This window comes from Ooceraea biroi, chromosome 6 (genome assembly GCF_003672135.1).
Source record: "Ooceraea biroi isolate clonal line C1 chromosome 6, Obir_v5.4, whole genome shotgun sequence".
NCBI lineage: Eukaryota > Metazoa > Arthropoda > Insecta > Hymenoptera > Formicidae > Ooceraea > Ooceraea biroi.
In genome coordinates this window covers 9,740,743-9,765,631 of record NC_039511.1, presented here as the reverse complement: position 1 = coordinate 9,765,631, position 24,889 = coordinate 9,740,743, and the positions used below count along the sequence as shown (strand labels likewise).

Here is a 24,889-nt window from a genome sequence, read left to right as displayed (position 1 = left end):
AATTTTTCCCGTTTTCCCAGTCGCAAGCTTAGCGAGGCAATTAAACTCGCGTGCTCTGGCCATCGGCGTACTTTGGCGTACAATAATTACTACTCGAAGCGACGATTTGTGTCGCGGTCAGGCTCGCGCGCGCCAGATTGATACCACGGACGCGGCACGACAAATGGCTACGATCCACCGCATGTCCTGTGAAAAGCGTAATACCCGTACGTCCGGTCCGACAACTACTACTACTACTCCTTACGAGATGCGTGTTACACACGCGCGAGCGTGTGACAAAGAGTCCCGCACGTACGCACGTGTCCCGGCTTCTGGGTGGTGGATTGTAATTACCATAAGTCGTGAAATATGGCTTCATGATGACGCGACCGTGTACGACAAATGGAACACCCAACGACCGACCGACCGACCGACCGACCGACAGACAGACCAGTGTCCAGTAATGCAGGCCGACATTGGCGTTCTTTTTGCTGTTGGCCGGTCTTCTGCTCCATCTTTGTTACTTTCTTCTTGTAATATGGAGATTACTCATGGATCGTTGGACAAGGAGATACAAATAGATGGATAGATGGTAGATGAGTTTATTGATATTCTGGGATTGAGATAATCATTGTAAAAATACAACGGTGTAATTGAGATATGGTTATTAATGATGAATGAGCAATGCTTACAATAAAGATTTAATAATAAAAGAGCTTAATAATAGCATTCATAATTCTTAACTGATAAAAACCATCAGTAGCGTTTAGATACGACTTGAATATTGTATATAATATTAAATAATGAGGAGAATGTTCCGGGATTACCATTACTATTTCTTGAATGTATAATTAGAGACGTTAGATGAGACGTATATAAATATATGCATTAGATGAAAATACAGACATTACATTTCAATATTCTTGGGGGTAGGATTTATATTAATTTTTTACAAGAGAACCTCGCTGATGATCACGCCTTTCCAATCTCCACAGTAATTGTGAGCATGAGCCGTAATTAGAGTACAAAGTACTTCAACTGCTGCATAACTTGCCCGCCTACCATGTCATTACTTTAATCTACACGCGCGAGTGGTCTTCTAATCTCTTTTCGATCCTCTTTCCGTAAGCTGATCTCCAAGTTTACGCACGTAACTTTTCCGTATAGAATATAATTTTCCATCGTCGATAATAACCAGGCAGTCAGCGCGAGCGCAACCATCCACGAACTAGTAGACTCAACGACAGGCGAGTAGGTACGACAAGCGAAACGGCAGAAACTCGCTCGGTCATTTTTTTCCTCCACATGAGTAGATACCTGCTGCTCGCTTCCCCGCTCGATGGAGAAGACGTTTCAAATTCTTGCCCCGTGGTGCACGCCGTAATCGAGTCAACAATCAACCGTCGTCTTCTCTGTACTAGTCTATCGAGTACACGTTGTACGATAGATAGCGCGATAATATCTTCATTGTGATAAATGTCTCCACGGTCGATACGATCCATCTGGCTCGCTTGCAAATTAATGACCCGCACGGGCGAGACAAAACGACGAAAAGCCGCGACGGTCGCTTCGAACACGCGGTATCTTAAATCACAGCTTCGATTATGGATACGAGGGACGTTCGCCAATCATTCGTTAGATTTTACTCTCGAGACATTCGCCAATCAGTTATTAGATTTTACTCTCGGATCACCTTGAAGGGAGGAATGTCCGCTGGAATCGACGTTACGTCCGTCCGGTGAAGTCGATGCGGACTCGGCTCGGAATTGACGCTCGATTAAGCGTCCGCGTGTAAGACTCGACGTTTCGTCATCAATCAGAAAGCACACACGAGCAATTTTCCAGTTTGCCAATAGCTCCTTGCAGTTTCCCGTCTACGATTTATTGATATACTCGACCGGAATACAACAGATAGACAACCCCTACCCCTTCATCGCTTTCTCTCGGAGAGACGGACAGGCCCATCTCCATTGTGATTGAAATGAATTCGACGGGACGCTCGCGCGAGGGTGGCGCGCAGAAACGTATGTCGGCGTGGCAAACAGGCCGATGCCGAAAGTCAGCCCTCCACTCCTCCTGCCCTCTATTCTGCGGAAATGTAAAAAGGCACGAAAGGGGAACAATTAGTATGCCCGTCACATCGTCGCCGGGTGCGTCCCACACGCGCGACCGCGGAAATTTAAATATAATGCCGCGCGCGGACAATGACAGCGCGTGGGACGACGAAAATGTTGCTCGGACGTACGACGACTCGATATCGTCCCCGTGACGAGCGATTAATATTCAGCCATCGCAGGCGCGAATGGGGAGGAGGACGGATGCGAGAGACGGCGACCCACACCCGAAGAGATCGGGGGTGATGATCGGGGGTGGAGAGGCAGGGCCGACGAGGACTTTTATATTAAAACGTAACGGCGCGAGAAAGTAATATTCGGCTTACGCCCAACGAGCGTCTCGTCGAGCCTGTCGATTTCCGAGCGTAGCCTCGGGAGAGCCTCTTTTCGAGCGCGTTGACGCTGATAATATCGCTCGACAACGGACGCAACCAAGTGGTGTGCTAACGAGGTCGCGCTCGCGCGAGTAAAATATATACCGGGTGTCAATCAGCGGAGTAACGAACGCCCCCCGAGTGCGCGATTGAATGGAATGTCTCCACGAGAATGTTTGGATCGCTTTTACGCAAACGTTTCCGTGTGAAGAGATTATTCGGGTAAGAATGGACAATGGATTTGTGCGTCGAATTGAGAGATTCTCTCATTTGCGAGAAGATGATTGAACCTGTTCTTTCTGATAGTTGTTGCTTTATTCGTCAAATTTAGAGAATTGCGAGAATTTTTAGGGAAACATGTCGAAAGCTATGTACGTGATATTATTTTTAAACCACATTTTACTGTGTGTGAATCGATTTAGTCGGCGCTCTTAAGTGGTTACCGATTATTCATAAGATTCCTCTCAACGTGTGAAAAGATAGCAATGTAGGATTTCTATATCGGACATTTCGTGCTAAAAGCAAAGAAGATCGGCGAAAGTGGCAACCGAAAAAAATTATTTCGGATACCGGGAATTGTTGCCTGTCTACCCCTAAATGTAGTTGAACTTGCTTTTGGCACGTACAGGCAAATTAAATTCGACGAAATTCGGAAATCACTCTGTTATCCTAACGGGAAAGCGAACCCTCAACTTGTTAGGGGTAACTTTGATACGTGGCGATCGTCGTAATGACTCGTCGGACATTTGTAGTGACCTTCTCCACAATTGATCTCGAAGTAGTAAGTACCACGTAATTTTTGTTTCATTAAAAGACGAAAAGAAAAAGACGAAATAAAAATTCGCATGTGTATTCAGCATGATGCAACTCTCGATAATCCGATTATCATATTTTCTGCTTTTCGTTAAGTGAAGTATGTTTTTATTACATGAAAATTGTCCAATTTTGCATCTCGTACGTACGCGTCGTTTGCTGCGATCACACATTACAAAATGCATAATGTATACATGTACACGTGAGATGATGAAAAATGTACTTTCGTCGCAAATATTTCGCTGCAAGCCTGACAGATAATCGCGCCGCTAGTTTCCCATTTGTTACGTGACAATGTTCACAAAATAATATGGATTCGAGTATTTTGCCGCAAAATACGCGGCAAAGCAGCGACATTATTAATCGCATCCGTGTATTATTTTTTTCAATAAATAATTACCTTGTGAAGCTTATGCGTATTACGCGCAGATAGACGCACGGTACACAATTTCGTCCGAATGAATCCCTCGCGAGTATGGAAATAATTGACGTTTCGCGTGTTTCGATTTCCGGGAATTGAGGGAAGATTCGATAGAGAGAGAAAAAGAACAACCAGGTTAATTCGCCATCGAGATTAATCCTGCGCTTCGCGAGATAATCTCTCGTCGTCGATCATCGTGCGTCCTGCGCCTTTTCGAGAGCGCGCCTCTTGCCGTCCCGGTACATCGCACCGTATCATCACGCTACCATTTCTCTCTCCCGTCCCTCCCTCCACCCCGTCCATAGTCGTTATCGGAACGGATATTCCCCGGACAATCGCAGTATTGTACGCGCGTATCGTCCGTCGCGTACCGGTAATTTCGTTCTCGGGACGCACGTCCCCTCGGCGGCGCGAAAGGGACTCGCTCGCAGATATTCTGCTCACGAGGCAGATGCACGCAGGTTGCACCATCCGAACCCCTTGGATAAGGGGCGGTGAAAGGAGAGGAAAGGGAGGAGTATATTGATACTTAATAATCGGTTAGGTCGGCTGCCGAGGAAGATCTTCGAAGTCTAAACTGTACCGCACAGCGAGCGGCCGGACGACGTTGTATTGCGCTTTGTAATCGCGATAACGATTGCAAAGGCCGTCGAGGTGAAGCTGTAAAATTTCAATTAACTCACGCACGCTATCGGGGACGGGAAGGGGAGAGAGATTGCCACCGGGGTTTTGCGCGGGATAAGCCATGACTGCCGATTCATCACTTTTTTTCGTTGGAAATATTGATTTGATGCATCCTTGATGTACCAAAATCAGTTTGCAAGATCAGTTCGACTTAAGAAGATTCTCTTCTCACTATCCTGAAAATTTTATCAGTAAAGTGCTAGAAAGAGGCTATAAATGCTACGTATCTTATTATAACGACATGTGAAAATAATTTTGAAATTAATTCAACTTCCTTTATGCAAAACTTTGGTCATCAATGGCACATTTAATCTGTCGGTTTATTTATTGTAAGCAAGACTCATATACATATGTGTATAAATTGTTTTAAACATTTGAACACTTTATTATGAGATTTTTTCTTTCTCTTTCTCTAGATAAATAATTACGACTAGCATGATATAATCCATGAAGTTACATTAAGTATCTGAAATTACCGGTTGGTGTTTATGATAATGTGTTGCTGCTAATGATCGGTTTTGTGGCTTCGAGAACCGTTATTAGCTGTCTGTTAAAAGTTTATGATATAATAACTGTCTCGCTCGTTATACGTCGAAGTATCGACCTGTCGTCAGCTGCGATCGTTTTCTTAATTACAATACTGTGTACTTTATTAATTAAAAGTAGATCATGCCATCTACGTGTTCGCGCAATCGTGCGACACAATACATAAGGAAATCGAAAATTCGACATCTTTATCGCTCGCAATTTCACCGTACGCGAAGAAACGTACATTTTCGGAAACATACAGGCAAAATAAATGTTCTCATCGCATCTAAATAATCTAGAAAATTTTTAATTAATTAGTATTTATGTGGTCGAGCTTTATTGTTATTTCGAATGTAGATAAATTATTTCAGAAATTAATTTTTTATTTAGGTGAGCTATCAATGAACATTCCTCGCGAAAAAAATTAAGTAATGTAAATTACAGTCTATCTCATTAAATGTTCCATGCTCATTACGGAACACGATATGCATACAGAACGACCCGTGGAACCTCTGGCATCCTTATAGCCTTGTAGCTTATGGCCGAGTAAAAACGGCGGAAGCAGGGAGATGCGAGCTGGATATTATAAAGAGGCAAAGGACTGAGGTAAAGGAGAGGAGAGCGAGGGGTCGAGTTTTCCTCTAAAAGGGATCTTTACAGCTGGCGACATTTCACGGACGCGGAATGGCGAGAAGGACATTGAATAGGACGATCACCATTACAGGCGTGTACGAGCCGTCTCGTCGTTCCGCGACAACGACATTCTTTCTTCCTTTCTCTCTTTCTCTCTGCAACAGCGAGAGGAAAAGAAAGGATGAAGGGTGGTGGCCCTTAACGGTCACGACGGCCTCGTATTTGCAAAACGTCTTACCATTTTGTCCCATGCGCCCCATAAAGCACGGGCATCACGCGCGAACCATCCGGCCAGCTGCTTCCGACACTGCTCTTCCTGTCCCTTTGATGACTGACATTAACGACTGACTTTTACTTCGTGTGTTCCTTGGACCTCCTCCCTTGGATCAGCCCTGAAAATCCTCGATCTCGACTTTTCTCCAAGATAAACTAAAATTAATTATTGCCAATTAAAGTCTCGGACTATTCGAAAAAGATCCGAAGCAGGATCGAAACTTTCGATCAATATTATACTATCGTACAATTGAATCATACGCATCGACAATTGCGTTTTAGGCGCTACTTACCTATATGATTTTGATGAAGCGAATGAAGCGAATGAAGCGAAAAAGAAATGGATCCGAGCGATGTTCCGTGCAACAGACGCTGAACGAACTGTCTGCCGTAGTTTCGGAGCAATTAGTTCAGGATTAGGGATAATGTTGGATGCACGAGGAGTAGCAGGCAGGTAGATTTTCATTCGTACGTGGCGTTTAGCGCGGGCGTAAAAATGAGCCGTGCGTTTCCCATCGAGACAACGAGGCGAAGTTACGGCCGGTCGCCGGGCGAAAAGGCGAGATCTACGTGAGCGGACTACCAGGTTGTCCCGGTGTTTGCTCTTCGGCCGTTCCTCTCTCTTTCTCTCTCTCTTTCTCTCTTGCCGCCCATTAATTAAGTATCACTTCTCGGAAGAGCGGTGCGCATCGTCGACCGGCCGGCCTGTACGCGGCGGCTAAGAATAATAATCAGGGGAGAATAATAACACCTGGCGGGAGAGACCGCGCGCACGATAAGGCGCTCTCCGTCTCTCTCTTTCCCTCGCTTCGCATGCAATTGCGCCCCGCGACGTATTACACCGATGGATGGACCGCGTATGGCAGCGCGGGGTAATTATCGTACCAGATCACGTAATCATACGTGCGATGTGGATGCCGCCACGACACGAACGAATGTCGTGATCTCGCGCGATTTTTCAGGAATCACGGCCGCAAGAAACGCTCGCCTCGTTAATCGTAATGAGTGCGTTATCAAAAAAAATGCGTCATATTAAGTAGGTATACGTGGTGCACCCTTGTAACTTGTGAAGTCACCAAGTGAAACGTTTTCCTGTCCTCTGTTGAGGAAAGTTTGTTAATCCACGTGGATTCGAAAAATCCTGTTGATTTTGTAATTCTTATTAGCATTGTACGGCAAAACTGACACATAATCTCACTGAGAGCGAGGAGAGATTAGAATTCTACGTACGGAATCTTCGGACGGCGATGCGCGATTCAGGATTATAAACGCCTTTCTGCATTTTCCGAGCTCTCGCGACTCTCGAGCGTGTCTTACGCTCGGAAAAGCCGGATATTACCTCGCGACGTTTCCCCGCGGCAGTTACGTCCGTCTCATTAATTTTATTAATATTCGTTGTTCCGGGGATCCTTTTATTATCTGGGAATCCGCTCGTGACATTTACATTGTCGTAACACGGTGGAAATCGTAAAGCGCCCGTTTCGAGGATACGCCAAAGACGTAAAACAAACTGTAGCGAAAACGTGAACTCCCCAGGGGTTCTTCCGATCGTCCCCTCGCATCCTCCTCTCCTTTCCTGCTTTTTCCTCTTCTAGTGCTTTCCCGGTCGTTATGCAAATGACACGCACACGATAATAATACGACGAAAAAGGGAAGGCTTTTCTTTCGCTCTCCCCTTCTACCAGCGAGAACTCATTAGGCTGGTACGTGAAGTATTCTAAATACCTCTTTCTATAAAACTTCCCCATTAATCCACATTACCTTTCTCCCTTCATCTTTGAGGCGTAACAAGATGATTTTTTAAACCGGTGAGTTCTTCAGTCTGTTCCCCATCTCTTTCCTCTTTGGAAGTTTTATGCTCTTCCTTTAGTAAAAGAAAGAGAGAGTGAAGTCAGTAAAACTGCTCTTTTCTTCCGCTTCTCTGTTTTTGATCCACTAATTGTGTATTAATTTCTCTCCCTCCAAATAAAGAAGACGAGCATATTTATTATTTGAATTAGCCAATTAAACAATAAAATTTGTAGAAATAGAAATTTCTATTCTTATTTTATTCTTAGAAGACAAATAGAACTTTAAATTTCTTAATAAGTAATTTCTCATCAGTGAATGCGCGCACGTGAAATGAGATTTTAGAAGATGTAGAGAGAAAGTTGGAATAAAAAATGTATCAGATTTGTAGAAGAAACGGTTTGGGAAAAAGACATAAATCCATAATTAATGCAGATTGGAAGCCCTTCCTCGGTCCACGTCAGAATTGATATCTCGTGCAAATCTTGTGATAAGAAATTTACTTTTTCCAGGACTCTCCCACTTTCGCGCGTCTTGCCTTTGTTACTTACGAGCTCGTTTATGTATCCCCCAGCTTTTCCAACGCGAGTTCTGGCTTTCGCTTTTGCCGACCCACTGGCCAGTTAGAAGCCGGTATTTGCAATTATCCGTGAATACGCGACGCGCGTTAGGTGCGTTATTACGATGAGCACGCATGGGTGCGGAGAAGTAGACGAAGGAGCAAAAGAGAGAGAGAGAGACGGGGAAGTATGTGGGACGTAAAGTGGGTCTTGGTAGACACGTCTAGATGGATAGATCCAGGTTGCACGCTCGGCGAGCTCCCTTCTACGAAATCGTTAGCATACGCCGGGATAAACACGTGGTTATTTGCCGGCGACGTGAGGCCTCTATCAAGCCTCTCAACTCGTGCGAGGCGATCGAATCGTATGCCGATCGACTCGTACATTCCGCGATTTTTTCATTCCGTCTCCCTGCCCCCCATGGACTTTTACGTCCCGCTCTCGCCGTCCAACAGTGGTGACTCGCAGATACCGTTCTCGCCTGGGTATAATCGATTAAATCATGGGGAACGCGATGCAGCAGCCGTGTTTATAGCCCAACTTTGTTGTATACGTTGTTAGGGTAATAGAGCCGCTCTAAATGATGGCGGCCATCCCGTCCGCGATATTTTATAATAGCTTGTTTAAACTCCTGTTATTAAATTAACGAGGCTCGAACGGGCCCGAGCGCCCAGCAGCGTTCGTGAGGTATCGCGCCCATCCGAGATATAAATTCGTGAAACGCGCTCAGGCTTCGTTTCCCCATAATTCTCGTATCTTCGATCATTTTTAAATATACGATAAATAATTCTACGCTCACAGCGGCTCTACGAATATTCGTTTCTCGTTTCCAATAATACCTGCGAGCTGACTTTGAGATTGTCGTGGCGAATTAGGAACGTGCATGGTTAAAAAAAAAGGGAAGAGGAAGGAGACGCGTACATTGTTGATCGTAAATTAACGCGGCAAGCTCTAGAAATGTCGAAGAGTTTAACGATCCCGTAGAAAATGTGTGTACGTGCGCGCGCGGGAGAGATCTTGGCGATATTTGGTTTCTGTTGCCGTGTTGCAGCCGCTAGAAACGATCGCGAGCGGCCAATTAGACGGGAACGCAAAACATCGATGCGATGTTACATATTTATGCATACGATCGCCTCGCGCGCGCGCGCGAGCTCCTCCATACCGGCATACACGGGGGCCGTTTCCTCCTTCGCGTCCCGTGTAATCCGATATGCAGATGCGCACGCGAATCACCCGGGATGGTGCGGGACACGCGGAATTGCAGTGATTTATGGGAAGGTCACGGCACCGCAAATGAGTGAAAACCTTGGAAACGCCAGCAGGACGCCACGACGAACCCATCAGAGGGGAACTTGCGCTCGTAACACCTCACTGCGATATTCATGCAAAGATCGCTCCATTCTTTCGTTTCCCCTTTTTTTTAGAAAAGTTGCATTATACATGAAAATGTGATGTACAAAACCTTTTTCTTGTCTCTGGAGATGTCAAAGGAGGAGTCAAATTTACTAGCATTGAAAATTACACAGTATTACAAACAATTACAAAATAAGGTCTTCTGAAGGTGAAGATGCAGTTTAGAGTCCATTTTCTAGCGATTCCTAATTAGTTCAAAAAATATTAATATATTTTTGTGATTACCCTAATGTGTGGATTAAATATGTCATGGGATACGTTATACGTGGTGAGAGCTCATTCATCCGTGCGGCATCGGTCGAAAAAAGAAATACGCGAGTCGATACACCGATGTACCACGTACGATGTGCCTCGGGCACGTAGCGCGCGATGTAAAAGTGAAAATTACAATGAAAGCTGCCTTTCGACGTGGAACACAACAATGGGTTGCACGACGGTTTGCGAAACGTATTTCGGTACCGAAGTAAATCACGGTCGCGGCGGCCACGGGTAAAAATAAGCGATGACGAATGGAGCAGCGGACAACCCGTAATCCAGAAACAATGTGCTGAGTGAATAAAAATGAGATAATGGCAGGCGGGCCTGGCCCCTCTCTCTCTCTCTCTCTCTCTCTCTTTCTCTTTCTTTCTCTCAATGAGAGGAGAGGAAAGCCGGGATGTTGGACGCACTCGCTGCATTTGGTGGAGATCTGTACTCCTCTTTCCCTTGCCGTCCCTTTCTCGATTCGCGATCGCTTCCGTTCTTCTTTCTCTATGTATATGGGGTGTATCAGAAGTCGAGCATTCCCCGAATACAGATTTCTCGCTGAATATCAAAGAATCGGTTTTCTCGTCGAGAAAATACCTTATGTATTTATTCCGTCTGCGGAATTGTTTAAGTTTAGAAACGTACAGGTTTCCAAACTTGAACATGTAAAAATGTTGACAAGAGGAAGTGAAAAGAGGAAATGTATATTTTATAAAATGCATGAGATGTATCTCGATGGAGGTTTAAACTTTAAATTCTCTCTTACCTGAGAGAGTATCCCATGTTGATAAATTAAAGGATAAATTAAAAGACCGAAATGAAATGGATGACTTTTATGACAGAGAACATTTCTTCATCAAATCTTTCGAAGATCAAATCTTCCCCATCGACGATGTCGACAGCAGGAAAGTAGTGTATATCAATCTCCATAGTCGCTCTCTTGCTTTTTGTCGGCTGTAAATCTGAAAACGTATAGCTCGTTGAGCGGACAGTACTTATAATTTCATATCCCATTGTGAAGAAACACACCAGAGAAGAATGACCGCTTTTTGCAAGATCGAACGAAACTTATGAGTCTTATCGTCGACCTAGACAGGGAGGGGCACAAGTTGCACGCGGAAGAATCGTGTGTATTCGCACAGTTGGTATAATATATATACTATATATTCTCTTTCATTTTGTTTTTCTCTATGAGCTTATTTATCTGAAGGCGAAACATATATGCCGGATTAGTTTCCGTGTCTGCGAAAACGGTGAAGCGGGCATGCCTTTCGTGCGCAATATCTTTCACAAAAATATCGCTGTATCCCGTATACGTGAAGCAAGCTCGATTTATATTTCGATTTGAGCTATTTACGGCACTGTGAGGTAAATGGTATTCGGCAATGATTACGAAGGCGGATGTAAACCTTCTCAACGAGAAAACGCGAATCGCGTAAATCATACAATGTGTAATACATACCGTCAATGTTCCGTAAGCGCGGCAATTTTGCACGTCGTGCGAAATGTTAAAAATTCATCTGGCTGGCACAATTTCGGTTGCAAAAGCTACTAATCAAGATCTCTATTGCCCGGAGCTTTATCGGAGCTGTCTGCCGCGGTATTCCTCTTCGCGTCGCACGTTTGTCTCGGCGGTTTTGCGATGCTAATGTAATCCCGGCGTTAATCAAGGCCCAAATTAATGTTCCCGTATCGGATCGAAACGTGGCTCGCACGCGTTACCTGTTTCACTCGCAGCTAATAACGAACAACGAACGCGCGCGCTCTCGCGCATTTTTACAAGTGCGCCCGTCGCGTTTTCGTCCCTCTCGTTTCTCGTCGTCGGACGACCGTGCACTGTGATGCAAATGTAATCCGGACACTGATATGGGAATTTCACGGGTGGCATCGGAAATTCAAATTTATTCCACCATCTACTCACACTCGTCGTTGGTAGAGGCACGCATGTGTGTATGTGTGTATGTCTGTGCGTGCCTGGTCGGTTGTGCATCCTGCAGGATGCGGGCTCGCGAACTCTACATACAGCTCGCGGAAATCACATCTGTTCCGTAACAAAGTTGCGTATCTTGCATACTGGACTGACCGCGTCGCGGGTAACGTAATCTGACGTTCGGACAGGTAGTGCGCGTTGAACTGGAATTTGTACCGCAAAAGGTTTCCGGTATTTTCATCAAGGTACATGATGCACAGATGGCTGATAGTAGTAATAATAGTAGCAATAATACAATATCGAATTCGCTCTGCTCATGATTTTAATCATGTAACTTCATTTCAGACCTAGTCAATCATCAAATTAATCGCACAATATTATAGTAAGTTTCCTAGCGCTTACCAATGTGTTCATAACGAAGAAGGAAATGAGAATTGATAGCGTTACTAATAAATAATCTGAAAAACGTGTTAATCTTTTAAACTCTACTTAGAGGAATATATTTAGATATTCGAAAAAAAATACGAAACTAAATACGGAATCTGTATTTCAGATTTAATAAATTGAATTCAGGTCATTATTCCTGACTCGGTCGTTGCCTCTTCGGACTCCTGAATCTTTAATCATGTAGCCGTGCTTTTATGGTTCCTACATCAATTAGACTCTCGAAATGGAAGCTGGAGAAGAGAAGATATAGTAGCACTACATCACGAGTCACACGAGATAGAGTCTAGAATAAATCTCAGCCCAGTCGTAGCCGAAACGTCTAGCTCGGTACTCAAATACAAAGGCGTATCTGAGAAAAAATACGTTTACCCCTTACCTTCTACCCTATCCGCGTGCAATCTTCGATTCGGTACGGGACGAAGGGCGGTAGGATCGAAACGGCGATTCTGCCCGTTTGGCCTTCGCGATGATGGTCGTGCCGCGCCATTGGCGGCCTGGCATCGCGAGTGCATCAGGACGGGGCGCGATTACTTCTTTGTGAGATTACCGCTGGACGCGTATGTCCACGACCGGGTGTGCAACGTGCATATCGGCGGGAGAGCGCGGCGGCACATCAATTGCTTACCTGATCGCTCGCTCGCGTTACCCGCCAGCTAGAAAATCAGCTGCCCGCCGCGCGACGGATGAGAGCGCTCGGGCAACAGGCCGAGGTAACTATGTGGAGTGGCCCCGGACCGTTAGCCATTTTTGCGGTTCCGCACGATATCCGGCGCCGATCGGCGAAACTGCAACCGCGATGCGCTGTGTTTGCATAAGCATCCGTCCGACGAATCGCGTGAACTAGTGGCCACATCGCTAAAAGACAATGCGCGTTTGCGTCAATTCCGCCACAACTCTGGCACGCGCAAATTCTTGCGACGATATGTTGTTACTGCCCGTTGGCGAAATGGTCAGCTGAACGATAAAACCGAACGACGCGACGTCGCGGATATCTTTTTTTATTAGAAAATATATCGAATAGGATGTATCCGGAAATGATCGATTTTCGTATATTTCATTTGTTCGACTGCGGAATAAAAAACCAGTTCAATTGATTTCTGAAAACAATTATCAATTATGGTGCCATAAGACTGTTTACTTGTCTGCTGATAAAGTATTATAATTTTGTAAAAATAGTTTGTATTTTTAAGAAATTATTTAAATGATTGCGCAGAAGTGTTGTATATAAGATTTTGATCTAATTGGAATTTTACCTTTATACTTATCTAATTTATCTGGAGAGTATATATTTCTTAACATATTTTCCCTAAAAAACCGAGTTTAAAAATTTCTTTATTTTTCAGGTACAAATAGATTATAATAGATTATCTTTTAAGTGCATAAAATATGCACAGATACTTTTTTAATGTATCGCTTTTCACGGCACAATTTCCTTGCGTAAGCTTCATAAAGCCTTCGATCGCGTCATATCCGATCGCGACGTATAAAATTTTTCACTGGGACAATTCATAACAGGGTTCTTTGAATTTCAGAAATTCCGCTGCCACGTCAAAGAGAGGCCTTTAATGAGAATTTTCCGACGGTATTATCTTGTGCCGGCTCCAATTACGTTAGCTATGCGGGAAACGCGATTCCCAGCGACCACGTCGCGATGTGTTGCCGAGAGTCGACTCGTAACGGATGGATTTTAATCTGAGCCGACTGTATATAGGTATTTCTCACGGATTTTCGGAGATAAAAAATTCAATCTCAGAGGCGGATGGCTCGTCGGTATTTCACGCGCGACAAAAGTCGTTCGCTCCGAATGAGCGTAGAAATGCGCGCGTGTTATCCTCTTAGAGACTGTACTTTTCATTACACGACATTCCGCCATCAAATACGTCGTAATTAGCGCGGGCGTCGCGTAATTGTTGATATCCAGTATCTAAGCACAAATATCTACGTATATACGCGGGCGTCTCGCTTTTGCTTTATAGCAGATCTCCTTGGACGTGCTATAATACATTGTCCGAATCAATTTCACGCGCGATAATGCGCTCATTATGTTCCCTTGATATTTTCCCAGGCATATCGGGCTCAATTAATCTTAATTGCTGCGGACTCTCGCTCGCGTTGCGTTTCGTTTTCGCAGATGCACCCTTTCTCACATTACCGTCTTTCTGGCATTCCCGATGCCATACCCGGCCTGTTGCTGTAACGAATAGCTTTCCATCCTCAGTTTCAAATACAAGCAGAAAAAAGAGATTTAAGTCACGCTCGCGGAAGATATCCGCGAAATCGAAATGCGCGAAGCTGCTTATCACTCGCTTACTCGCGCGAGGACCGTTTCCGCTTTGAGAAGATACAAGTACGAGAGTGACGCGCGCATTACGCGCGTCTAGGCGATCGTTACACAAAAGGCAGAAGCTATCTCTATCGCGAATCATAATGCGAACGACGGAACAAAGAGTATCTACGTATCATAAAGCTTGACGGCCATTATATTCCACGGACAACAGCGTCTCGTACGCATATTGTGACGTGTATGTACTGGAAGTGCGAGTGCATCATCGGAGAGTGCTTGCTTTTTTTCCTTCTGTTCATCATTTTTCTATTTTCGTCGCGCACTATCGTTCCCGTTGATATGACATTTTGACTTTTCGTGATGAAATATATATCTCTGTTTGCTTTATTTACAAAATGACACAGATTTAAAACGAGGAAATATTATTTAGTCTTTTAGCATATACATATGTCAGTCAACATACATGCATGTATATTTAGTGTATAATTAATTATATGTATAATAAAATTTTACGTAGGAAGAATGTTGCGTATTTTTAATCGTTTGTACATTTTATAACTTTTATTTAAATTTGTTTAAAGCAATTTGAAATTTGTATCGCAAATTGTCCACTATATACATCAAATATGCAACAACATGACAACGGATAAGGTAGATTGCGTGTAACGCACGATCACGTTAATGCAGTTGCGTGCATCGCATTATAACGTGGACGAAATGATTTTGTTTCACCGTGAGAAAAACCGTCTGCAAATCGCGGTAGCAGCGTTTGTGATCCAAGATTTCATGTCTCGCTTGTTACATCTTACAAAGCAGCAATCGCGTTGTCTTCCCCTAACGAGCTGTAACAGAGAACGAAACAATTTTCAATAAAATATTCCGTAAATTAACCAATAAATAGATTAAAGCAACGATTTAACGTAATGGCCAGACAGTAATAACAAATAACGGATAAGAGATAACTAATAAAGGAGATAAAAAAGCAAATGAAGCGTTTTAATGCGTTAAAGGTTCCCTTGATGTCTTTTTAATGCGGAGAGAGAAAGTTTTTACAATAGTGGCGCATATCTCATATTGGAGACTCGGTTCGCAAAGCTCAAGTAGATGTTTTTGTCGTGACATATATTATTTATTATCTACGCGGTTGCAGCATGCAGTTTTAATTTCGCGCTCGGCGTCGAAACGGACACGATGTCATGAGCGCTCAAAGTACTCCTGCCTCGTGTCAGAGATCTGAATTCCTTTTTTCAGTTTTTGTCTCAAAGATTTCGCGCACTTCCCGTCGTATCTTATCGCGTTCCCGGTCGCCGTTTGATACTCCTCATTCCCGGATTCTCTCCCTCGAATGTTGCGGAGGTGCATTACCGCATCGTGACGTATTCATCTCCCGGCGAGGACGACGCGATATTCGGGTATCTGCAGGTTTGCCGGAAAGTATACTCTGTTTCTCACATGCTGTCGTCGCCGAGATGCATCGCATCGCGCAACCCCCGATAATAGAATCGTTTGTTACACGAGCTCCTCTCTGCGCTGAGGATTTCTGAAAACGTGCGAAAATAGCAGCATCGTGATTAGCAAATTTTGGAAGAATATGTAAGAAGTTGTTTTGATGTAATCGCGAAGAAAATTGAATGACTGCCTCGAAGTAAAGATAATATGCTGAACATTATGTAATTATGTCTCGTAATAAGTTTATACATATTATAGATATCGATTACTTTAAAATAAATGTTTTCTCATCACAAGACACTAATAGTTTTCGAATGATTAAATTATTAAATATTTAGTATGAATTGAGAATAAACGGTATTTGGCTGCATTCGTGGAGATTTCCACGGGGAAAACGCAAAGTATATGTCGCGGAAAAATATTTACACATAGAGAAAGAACGCGGAAAAAGGAGCGTCATCATCCCCGACTTATTATCCTTAACGGCGAACATTCCTGGCAGGGAGCTCGCGAATTTGTTATCCGCTTGCTAGATTGTCGGATGGACTGCCATTTTTATTATTTTCCGTTGTTTTCGCGCGGCCGCCGAGGAACAATATTTTCCCGAGTTACCCGCCCGGCTTTCCCATCAATTTGGAGTACATCACCTAAGTAAACTTTGATGTTGATAAGACTGCACTGGCGCCAACAGAGAGAACAAGGTAAACCCATTACGGGTACAACGAATGAGTTCACGTTATCACGAGGGACATGTTATCATCGAACGTAACGGTAGAAGCGCGTAAATCTCGATATAGACAATTGCGATGTATCGCTGCGATTAAACGAACACGTGATTGATATTGATCAATATAACTGCAAATATTACAGTTTCAATTACTGTATTATCTGATACAATCGATTTAATTTCACTTCTGATTGAATATTGTATGAAATTATACATGTTTTTGTTTGAAAAACAGTTTACGATTTTGATTTTCTGTTTATTTTCGAAGCATAACTCATGCATACACTTCGGCAATTCCAAGTTCGATCAGTTTTGATTGTGCATCTTCGCCATCCACTTCCGGGCGTTATAGCGGCTCAAGCGACGGCAGACTCACTTGCGAGTTATCGTAACGGGACGCGGCATATTCAGAGATTTCCCCGAGGAGGGTGCTCTCGTAACGCTATTACGCCGTAAAATTTCAAGAGCCACCGATCCGAGGCGAGATGGAAGCGCGGTCGCGTGCGTTCCGGTGATTTCTCGGAGAACAACCTTGCCGCCTTCTCGCCCACGCGTACGTGATGCGCTCGCAGCAACAGCGCCCGATACACCACCATAGATGGGAAACCATAGAGAACAAATTGGAAAGCACTTCACGGTTTATCGGAACAATGTTCCAACCGAAGGATTTTTTTCTTAATTTATAACCCGGGAGATCGCGTTGCTCCATCACTTTTCTATCAATTTAGCCTCGAGTTTTCCCTCCGGTATACGTCCCTCACGTATTTTAAGGCAATTTAAAGGAATTTGACGAGTTTGGAACGCTGCACAGAACGACAGATTTCCGCGGCGGATGTATAATGCAAAAGTTTTCTCCTCGTTCCGGAGGAATCGAATCCCTTAAAGATCCGCCGGGTTGGCCTCCACGTAAAAGCTTTTTGGTTTAGTGATGGGGTGGAGAACGGGGCGGAGGGGAAGAAACGAGAACGAGGAGTGGATGTTCTGCCGGAGCACCGGTAAGAGATTAAAGAAGAAGTAAACTCGGAAGATTCACGGTCTCGACTTACCGTACCTTTCGCGAAATAAATTTCTAAGCGGTTACAGGTTGCTCGATTCGCTTCTCGTGTATTCGTCTCCCGGGCGAATCGTTTCCCATGTCATCCCTGTGCAGGACACTAGCTCGCCCCTTTTCTTCTCCTCCTCATGCTACCATTCCGTCTCCTTGCCCGCCTTCCGAGACCGCGGAGATTTCCAAGATTCCCGTAGTAGTTTATCGGCGATCGACCAGCCTCCGGGTGTTCTACGAAGAGGAAGAAGAAGAAGAACCGGCAGCAGCAGCCGCAGAAGAAGAAGGGCGCCTCTCGCCTCGCAAATCGAATCGATCGTATCAACTCCGAGTGAGTCCGAGTCAGCTCGGCGCTAGTAGTTAACGGCGTGCCGATGTAATTCATCGATCGGCTATCGATACATCGCGTCCGGGCATATAGGGTGTCTCGCCATGCCCGCATTGGCCTTTATTGGTGAATTCCTTATTTGAGCAAGCACACTCGATTGATTTCAGAGATGATTACTCTCGCAAATTGTTATCGATATCTTGGGAATAAAACGAGGGTGGAAGAATGTTGAGAAATTGAATATAGAAACCTATTAGCTGAATATTTATTTATTAATTATATTCATGTGTAAAAATATTAACGTAGAGTACTTCCTTTTTGTTTCAGGTATGTGCACTCCGTAAACAGCCGCAGTCCATCGAAAACTTAACTGAGAGATGAAGTATCCTCTCACGTGCAGGTAATCGTTCGCATCGTGTCATAAAGATTCAGATAAATCCTCCCTGGCATGTATCCGCGAAGAGTATTCAGATTTAGTATATTTTCTTAAACATCGACGGAAGGTTGATGTTTCGAACGGAAATGATAGTACTGCGGGACACCCTGTATGTCGATGGTCCTCAGAGAGCAGCCGCTCGTCGTCCCGGGACGCTGTCGCGACCAACACCCGATCGGGCTCCTCGACTTATGAGTCGAGTATCGATCTCTCGCGTTCATCGCGGTGTTCCTCCTTTTATCGACGCGTTAACCGGTTGTCGCGCACTTTCCATGAGGAGCGGAAATGTGGGGACGAGGAGAAAGAGGCCGGTGGGTTACATTACGGAACTTCGACATTCTAGATTCTTTGCTTTAATCGTCTTTCCACCTTTATCTCGTTATGTTGATCTCTCTCTGGCAGATATATATCTCCCGACTCCCGCGTCCGTCCCCCTTGACTTAAATCCGGGAAAGTTCAGCGCTTTTACCGTTTCCGATCTCGGATTTACAACTCGCGTCGAGCTCTTATCTAAATTGCGGAAATTTGAGAAAAAACATCCGAAAACTTGCCCATTCCTCAGCGTCGGGCATCACCGTTGTTTGAGAACAAACATCTCGTTATATTCGTCAATATGGCTCATCCGCTTTTCGAACCAAGCTCAAATCTTGGTAGGCAACACACTATAAAAATATTGCTATAATTAGTAGAATAGAAACCAAAGAAAAATAATTCTGCGTATGAAATTGCAAGAGTAAAATCATCCCTAATTAAGAATTCCATGAATAAAATTATCATAAATCTTATGATTTTGTTTCAATAAACTTGATCTTATAATACTCTAAAAATTTACGAAATTTATAATACTAGTAATCCTTTAGATTTAGAAATGAAAAAGTTCTAGCCATTAAAATTTTTTTCTTTTCCGAGGAGTTCTGTGCTATTTATATTGTTATTTGGCATATTGCCTAGAGTTCTCGATGATTTAAAATTCGTTTATTTTAATATCTTATATCTATTATTTATTATATGCACAATTATCACACTCTACCAAATTGTTAACCTCCACGCGAAGACAGCCGCGCGATGGTAATCTAAACTGAACATAACGTACAACGCGAATCGAGATAACCAATCAGCGTCGCGGAAAAGAGGCCTCAACTATTCGATAAAAAAGATCTTCACGAAGTTAACACGCCTCTTTTAGAATAGGATCTAATAATAAAAATAAAAATAAATGAAAAATATACAAAGAGTATCTCATGTATCACAAAAATATATAAAATACTGTTTTCTTTTATTTTAGTCAAGTCATGCGATTCATGTCGCTCACTCCCTCTCTCTTTCTGAGAGCCAAATGGGTGAATTCATTTTGCACGCTGCATACTCGCCACAATTGCGGTCGACAACCATTACATTTTCCAAAAGGCCCGATCAAACAGGGCATGGCGCCGGGCCCCCGTTCGTTTCCGTTCAATATTCCGCGTTTATTGCTCACGTTCATGGAACATGCTCCGTGAATGGCGAGCTTCGTTGGATCGATCCCGAGAGGCATCGATATCGCCGTTCGCAAAGCCGTTCATGGACAGGACTATACCGGCGTTACAACAACGTCACCGATACCCCCTACAATCGACACAGCCCGTTCTCCACTCGAGACGGACGGCCTCCATGCCGATTCGGTATTCACGAGGTCCGGATAATTCCTCGCCCCCTCCCTCCTCCCGACCAACAATATCAAGTCAACGTAAATTGCCCCATGAATCTCCGCGAGAGCGCTTATTCGCGTGGTGGTCGCGTAACTCTCGCAGATTTAGTGCGTTCGCTGTTGGATACACCTGACCAAAGCCGGACAGTGTACCACGACCGGCGGTCATTGCCGGCGACATACTCGTCCAACTGATTCCGTTTTAACTGCTCGAGAAGAGCGAGACCAATTCGGCGTCTTCGCGCGAAACGAGATAGGCCTCGTTAAGAAACCGTGAACAATCGATCGCTCGATCAATGATTTTTTCTCAGATTTCTCAGGCAAATATTCATGCAAATCCTTTTTACCGCTTCGACTGTATCACTATGCTTCGTTCTCGAGCTATTTCCACATGTTTAAAAAGCACGTCGTGCAATGAATCGTCCGATGGGAGAGACCAAGCGGCAACGTTAACATTTTTCAAACGAAATTTATAAAATATTATTCTGCAAAAATTCGCCGACTCCGAAACGCTCGAGTTTCTCGTTTAAGCATCACGTTACGCACACATTTCGGCTCGTTAAAATGGCGCATAGTTTCTTAACAGTAATTTATGGAGTCATGATCGTTACCATAAAGGCAGTAAAAGCACCATGGAAGGCTGTGGATTATCGATCGCGTTCGACTAGCAGCGCCGGAGTCTAATTAAAAGTGGAAGTACGTCACGGATACCGGTCCGTTTTTGCTAATTACACAGGCGTAAGAGCATTATCGGCCGCTCATACAATGAGCAGCGAGAATAATACGTCGCTCGTGAAGCTCGTAACTCGATTCTTCGCCGAGGCGAGGCATTGTTAACGGTTTTAATCAGCGTCTTGTCATCAGGCGAGCGTAGGTAGTGGTGCATTAAGGGGAACAAGACAATAAAGTTGACACAAACTGTAAAGAAGTAACTAACGAAAGCACTTAAAACATAGTAACGAACTTAGCATTAATTCGCTGACGAGGTGATAAAAAAGATACGTGTCAATAAATAATGAGTATATATGTGTCTGTGAACAATATATGACGATGTGACACGATGATAGCGTAAATCTTTCATTTTAATACCATAATACCAATTATCAACTGCATTTTCATTTATATATGATCCAAGACCGTTCTCTTCTATCTTATTACATATGTAAAACGTGGTAAAAAATATAATAAATGCATTCTATAATGTTTTCTTACGGAGAAAGATATAGATAAAATAGTATCTTGTTTGTATATATTAAAAAACTCATTTTGTTTAAAATATGAATTTTCAGACGATAATTTTTACTGAAGTAAAACCATGATGACCACTATTCGCTTCTCCGCAAAAAGAGAGCGTAGTAATATCGGATATTAAATATGGAAGATTAAAGCTCGAAGAGGAGAGCATTGGCCCGTTTGGTCATCTCGTTTTGAAGTATCGTGGAAAAAACGGAGAAAAGAGGAAGAAAAGAGTGGAGGAAAAGGCGAGGAAAAAGCTAGACGAGGGCGAGCGTGAAAGCCGAGCTCGCTAGCGGCTCGTTACTACTCCACCTTTCGTTTTTCTTGCCTGCGAACTTTATAAAGGGAATATGTATACCATAATACCGCTCCTTTTCCAGTTACCTGCTCTTTTTCTGGAAAATTTCTGGAATCCATCAGATTTTCCATCGTGTAACTCGCCTGGCGTCGCGTTTTTCGCAAAAAACCCCGTGCAGAAACTTTTTTATTATTTTTACCTTAGCTTGAGATGCTGGACGCTCTCTCCCTCTCTCTCTCTTTGGATCTTTCCGACTCGGTCTGACCAATTCAACGACTATCCACTTCGGTAGCGTCGTTGCGCTCGCTCTTCGCACTCTTCTTCCTTCCCTTCAAACGACTCCCTGTGGATTCGCTCTTTCGCTCGTTTCTTCCATTTTTTTTCCACAGAAGGCCGGGCTCCTCTGAAAGCGCAATTCCCGATGCAACTTCCGCTCCGCGAAGGTCGATAGACGTCTCTCGCTGCATCCTACGGCTACGAAAGGATATCTCCTACGAATCACGAGGAAACTCGATTCGCTCGCCAAAGGAAAACTCTCTGATTTATGATCTCTTATCTCGCGCGTACAGGATGCATCTCAAAAATCGTACGTCAGGATTAATCTACATTAGGTAGCGTTTCATTCGATTCGAAAGGTAACCGGTGCTCTCCTTGCGGAAACTCGTACAGCGGAAAATGTTCGAGACGCTCGAGTTGCACGGGCGGATCACTCCGTAAGCTGACCCTCTCACCGCATTACTTAATATTTACTACTTGCAAGTAATTCATTAGCATCGAAAGTTTGGTCCCTTCTCGCGATCCATTAGCTGCGGGGGTGAAAGAGGGGGGGGGGACAGGAAGAGGCAAACTGCGAGCACGTCTCGTTCCGGCGAAACTACGGGCATTAATTTTCCGACTAATTTCTCGGAATAGTTCCGGCCATCGGCGGCGTGGATCCCCACAGGCACGAGAAGTAAGTCGGCGTTCTATTACACGCCGCTGCCCTATTCCCACAGAAACTTGGGGAAACAGTCGCCCAAGTATAAAGCCATCCGGATTATGGCGAGATATTTTCCTCGCAACCCGACGACACGAAACACCACTGCCATTTAATTGAGTATATTTGAACTTGGCGCTCATGGTGTTTGAGAGATTAGACACCGGCGATAACGTGGTTTCAACTGGTACATACGGCACGCACACACGCGTGCACATATATACATTTGTAATACAATTACGACAGCGCGATTGAATGTATATATAATATAATATTGCTCGACGCATCCGTATTCACAAAGGCCTTTTGCGACACGCGAATTCATTAATTCTCTCTTATTAATTAATTCTCTTTAAAGGCACGTAGCAATTGAATCGTGCAATCATGCAGAGACGAAATGGTACATTTCTTACATATTATCGAGAAATATCACTGTTGGGTACAGGCGCATTGGGCACCATTACTGCGTTCGATTATGCGGTTGAAAAATATCCAAATATAATACGCTTGATTAAAATGAGCCACGGTGAATAATAGTACGCATCCTTCAGCGTCGGCTTTAATTGCGTCGGGATATTATCATTACACTGACTTAAATCGCGCGATCTTTACTTGTCAGGAGCTCCGATACTAAAAAATCAGTTACAAGGATATTCAGCACCAAGAGAGCAACCTCCGTACGAGCCAGGACAGAGATCGACCGCGAAAGCAGAACACCATCCAAGTTACTCTCGGGGAGGTGGGGGGGGGGGGAGACCGTATTAGTCTTCTGTATTAGCCCCCATTACCGATCCGTTTTCGATAAGTGAAACCCGTCCTTTTTGCAGCGGGGGGATAATTGCCTGCGCGCGGCGGGGAGTTAATATTGATATCCACGCGAATCAATTTCCTCTTGCGAACGCGCGCCGGGCCCCGTCGTCCATAACGCGCGCCACGATGCACCATGGGAAAGGAGGGAATTAGCAAGGGGGCTGCGAGCGGAGGGCACGGTGCACGGTCAGGTAGACGGGCGAAGGGAGAAGCGCGGAAGGGACTGGCAGAGGGATGGCGGGAGGGGTAGGAGGGAGTATCGTACTCGCCGCGACTAATTCATTACGGTTCGCCAGCGTGACTTATTGCCCCGGTGCCGGAGCGCGGCCAGCCACCGTGTATATACGGCGCGACGTGTATGTACGTACACTCGTCACACGGGCTGCCCTTCCGCGCTTGCATAGACTACTGCGAGCTACGCTATTCAGTGCGTAGCAGCAGCAGCAGCTGCTGCGTCGCGTCGCGTCGCGACGTCACGTATTCCCTGTATCCGCCAATTATTTCGCTCGATCTCCAGTCGCGCGCAATGTCGTCGGCTTATCCGGCGAGGGTATTGATTGCGAGCGAACGAGTGAACGTTGTCCTGAAACGTTCCGTCGATGCCCAAAGGCTCGTCCGGATTGCACAGGATTGTCACTCCTTTTCTATTTTTCTTTTGTGCATGTGTTGTTTTTTTTCTCTTTGTTGTTTTTTTAATCGCCATCAGATTGTCGAACGCGGGTGAATCCCAATGACGAGGGTGTAATAAAGATTCGCGCGCGTTTCAGTACGCGTTTGTAGGTACACTATCTCACACGCGCAGGTATTTGATTAATTGCCATTTGACTGTTCATCATTATCGTGCGCATGTTGCAGTTATCACGTGCTTTTATGCTCGGTGAAAGATCGACATCCTCGTAATCGCTTTTGGCATCGGTCGTTGGTGCATACGGGTTTCGCTGCAACCGCTTCGATATGCAGTTGGCAAGTTGGCGAGTTGCGTCCGGGCGAATATGGGTTCCGCAAAATAATAGTTTAAATTGCTTTCGGCAGTGCACGCGGACGAATAGTAATGAAGGCATAATAGTGTTCCACGGTGAACGACGTCCTGGTCCGTATCGCCACGTGGAAATCGTGGTTAATGAAATATGTTGGCGCGCGCGGAGAAAAATGGCTGTGAAGGGTCGTTACGCCGAGCGGAAAGCGGCGCGGAATGCGTTGAAACGGCGAGACAATTAGTCAGCTATTGCCTCGTACTGGTAATTAAACTTATGGAAATTACGCCCGTCGGTGCCACGTGAGATGAAAGAGAAGTGCAGGAAAAAAGAAAAAAAGAGAACAGGGAAAGGATATATATATATATGGATATATCATCTGCGAAACACGCACAATAGAAAAACGTAGCGTTAAAGTAATTATCTAGGTGTAAAA

General features: G+C 44.5%; 1 protein-coding gene and 1 long non-coding RNA gene across 3 annotated transcripts in view; both read left to right on the top strand.

Annotated features, from left to right (window-relative positions):
- The window catches only part of LOC105286934, a 65,682-nt gene extending 47,302 nt beyond the window's left edge, over window positions 1-18,380 (top strand). Inside the window, exon 4 of the long non-coding RNA XR_003406712.1 lies at window positions 18,364-18,380. This is a non-coding gene — a long non-coding RNA (uncharacterized LOC105286934). The remainder of the gene's footprint in view (window positions 1-18,363) is intronic.
- The window catches only part of LOC105286974 (CCR4-NOT transcription complex subunit 6-like), a 601,608-nt gene that overhangs the window by 514,355 nt on the left and 62,364 nt on the right, over window positions 1-24,889 (top strand). The gene's annotated exons all lie outside the window — the stretch shown is intronic.